The sequence below is a fragment of the Chiloscyllium plagiosum genome, unplaced genomic scaffold (assembly GCF_004010195.1).
Source record: "Chiloscyllium plagiosum isolate BGI_BamShark_2017 unplaced genomic scaffold, ASM401019v2 scaf_1216, whole genome shotgun sequence".
In the NCBI taxonomy this organism is placed as follows: domain Eukaryota; kingdom Metazoa; phylum Chordata; class Chondrichthyes; order Orectolobiformes; family Hemiscylliidae; genus Chiloscyllium; species Chiloscyllium plagiosum.
In genome coordinates this window covers 3,965-7,928 of record NW_025211859.1, presented here as the reverse complement: position 1 = coordinate 7,928, position 3,964 = coordinate 3,965, and positions in this window count along the sequence as shown.

Genomic DNA, 3,964 nt, shown 5'->3' with positions numbered 1-3,964 from the left:
GGTTCTGGCTGGCATGGATGGGTTGGACCAAAGCGTCTGATTCCATGCTGTACATCTCTATGACTCTATTACTCTTGCTCTCTCTCTCTGTAGCCCCAAATGTTGCAAAATAAAACATAGTTTCGTGGTCACATATGAGATTCCATGGATGGAGGTTTGTTCTGAGGGTCTGCTGTGTCATCTGGAAGCAAGAGGAACTAGCCGTACACAGGACTATGGGTCTGTGACTGCTGACTTGTTGCACAACACCCGAAGGTTTTGCAGCCTCTGTGTCCAACCATGTAGGAGTGAATGATTTTTACATCTAGCTCTGTGGCAGGGAGGTGGAGGAAGTGGGGGCATTGAATACATCAAGATAGCCAGGGAATAGGTCTCCTGCAGGTCTGTGTCCTGTGGGTCAGGCTACAATGTTCTTCCTCTTTAAAGGCCCCAACCTTGATGAGTCCAGCAGTCCCCTCATTCACAGGTCACTTCACTTACCCCAGTCACGCTGGGTGTGGGCACAGCTATTTTCTTTCCAAGTGTGCATTTTGATTTTCAACGTTATGGAAGGTGACAGTGATCACCTCCTCTGAGGCTTGTGGCCTTTGTCTCAAGGTGTCATTGGGCCACCAAACATCCACATCCTCTTCCTTCTCACCCTTCCCATAAATCTTGTAGACTCTGAACTTCGGGGCCCCTCCTAACCCATCTATATTGTATGTGCAATTGCCCTTTCTCATTAAGCTTTGCATCTCCACCCCTTCTAAACACACACACACGCATACACACACACACGTACACATATATCACCCCCACCCTCCCTCATTTGGACAAACCTTTTTCCCAGACCAACCGCTTACAGATTCTGTTGGATCCCTTCACAATTGTTGGCCTCTCTTCCTCCATGTATGCAACTTCCAGTTCCTCAGAATAACTTGTTGCGTCACATTTCTGCAGTAGCAGCTACCCCTTCTTAAAGATTTTTTCATCTTGAATGACGTGGGCATAGCTGCCTGTCCCTTGTTGTCCTTGAGAAGGTTGTGGTGAGCTGCCTTCTTTAATCGCTGTCGTCCACCTGCTGTGGGTTGACCCACAATGTCATCAGGGGGGGAATTCTAGGTTTTTTACCCAGTGACACTGAAGGAACAGTGATATATTTCCAGGCTTGGAGGGGAACTTGAAGGTGGTGGTGTTCCCATGGATCTGCTGCCCTTGTCCTTCTAGATAGAAGTGGTCCTGCACCAAACTCCTGCAGAGATGTCCTGAGATGACTGCCTTCCATCAACCAGGGCCATCTTCTTATGTGTCAGGGTTCTAACTATGAGAGAATTTGCTCTCCCCACTTCCCGATACCCACTGATTCCAGTTTTGCTAGGGCTCCTTGATGCCACACTCGTTTGAATGCAGCTTTGATGTCAAGGGCTGTCACTCTTAACTCACCTTTGGAATTCAGCTCTTTTGTCCATGTTTGAACTAAGGCTGTAATGAGGTCAGGAGCTCAGTGGCCATGGTGGAACCCAAACTGGGATCCCTTGCTCTTGTTTCAACCAATATTTCCCTTATTTTCTGAGAATGGATCAGGCAGACTGCTCATAGTCTTCCTCCACCAACTTTCAAACTAGACAGCCCTAAATGAGGTGCCCAGATCCCTGACTAACCCTGTCCACCTTTCCGACTGCATTAGCCCTCTGTCCCTCATTGGCCACTCTGGAATGTGTTTTGCCAACTGCCACATTAAGAACAAACTGAGGACTAAAGATTCATTCCATGTGGTTGACAAGACTTTTTCACCATTATGGTTGCTTGCTGCAAAACGGTTTTCCCTTTTCTAGACACACCCACAGAAGACTAGGCCAGTACCACTGTTGCCCAGGAGATAATCGAGGTGCATGTTGCTGATAACCAGTTAAAGTTTTAAAAACTAAATCTTCATATGCACATGTGTAAAGCAAGCTCAAGCTGAAATTCACCCTCTCAAAATATGCAGCTCGAGCAGCAACCCTTCCCCCAAGTCGCCCACTTCCACCCCCAAAATATATGCATTTTTTTGTAAAGGGCACATTTACACACCAGATGCTGAGGGGAAGTGATGCAGCTTGCTTTGAAACAATAGTTGCAATTTGATCAGTTTGTTGTTTGTAAAGTTAATCGAAACAAGAGGAAATGATACCTTTGGAATTCCAAAGCTATCTGGACTTGCGTTCCTTGCGGACAGATTAAATACCTTAAATGAAAATCAATGTGAAAAAACAGCCTTGCACCAATTTCAATTAGAACGTGTAACTATCATTACAGGCTTAGTTTGAGGGGATAGGGATTCATATAGCAAGGTAAGACGTGTGCCCCCACTTCAAAAGGCAGATGCCATTTATCTTATAAATATTAATGGAGTAGAGTTCAAATACTGGGGCAAACACTCACTTTCTACTTATAAAGTCACAACTGACATAACTAGCAATGCCACAATATTAGACAATGGATAGAATGGCCTCATTTTGAAAGTGTTAAAGAGATAGAATTCCTCCAATCTCCCACCAGGACCTTGTTGGACACGGTACAGAAACTTTGATTTTTTTTTACCAATCTTTCAATTAAATGCTAGATAAGAAGAAACTCTGCAGAAAACCCACAGCATAAGTCTTTTGTGAAATGACTGATTATTCAACCTCTGAATAATTGGAGAAATGTATACTATTTAAAACATTATGCTCAGACCAGGAAAACAATATAATGGAAGAGAATGGGAACTGATTAGGTAAATTGGAATTTTATACTTTGATAGAATTAAACTTCAATCAGGTACATTATTTTCCATGGTCAACTGTATTCAAATATTCAGGCCCATTTCAATATGTACAGCATTATCTTATTATCTTCCTATCTGCAGTGCCAGATGTTGTCTGCACTAAGGAAGATTAGAATTGATAGCAGTTCCTTATCTGTAATGTTTTTCTGCCCAAAGAGAGTCAGCTACTTGGACACAAATATCACCTTGCTTATTTTTTCAGGGCTGCTACTTTCTGTCAATTGTCAGCATTTTTTTTTTTGCTAACATTTCTTCAAACATCCATGAGATACATTGATGTTTTCCTGTGATGTTGGCAGCGATGTCAGTGGGACTGGACAAATGATGCCTGCAGTACAAATGGCAGGCAAGCAAACAAATTGACTGAACATTCAAATTATTTTAGCCTCTCTGTCCTATTCCTAGCCTGACCTCTGCCACTGTTAACAATGATGTCTGGATTCTGGCTTCCTTTAAAAATGTTCTGTGTGACAGAGGCCTGTCGAGCAGACAAAAATGCTGTCATCTTTCGTATGACCTGCAAACTTTACTGTGTTAAGCTGGAAAACTATACAGATTCTTTCTGTAACCTCTGAAGAAATTTGAGGACTGTGGGATTTAAATAACTTTGTCTGCTTAGTTGTTCATCTCATGGTGGCACCACAACAGGAAGTTGAATTGGCCTCAAGGTCAAAGGTAAAGCAATGGGAAGGATGTCACAAATAGTCAGATTCTTCACTCTATTCACGACTCTCTTAATTTTGCACTTTTCACCCTGAGAGGTCATTGTAACTTCCTGTTAATGATTTCATCAACAGAATGAATAGAAAATTGATAAAGCTGTAAGCGGAACTAAACCTGAAAATCCAAGTTAAGCCACTACTGAGTTTAATTGGAAATACCACTTTGTCATTCAATTTAGCATGCATGGGATTCAATCTGGTCCATTTGCTTTGGAAAAGAAAACAATCCATTAAATGACACAAATTCAGAGACTACATGCATTGCCCAGTGGAACCCTCAGCCATAAAGATGAATAAGACCCTTAGCTTAGATTGCTGTTATCTGTTGATTGCTGATCTCAGTAGGATATAGATAAGACCTCTATCATAGGTTTCACAGATTAGAATAAAGAAATATCAGATCCTGATCACTGCTCAACAACTCCATGCTAAATCATGGATGTATCTTTCTGCT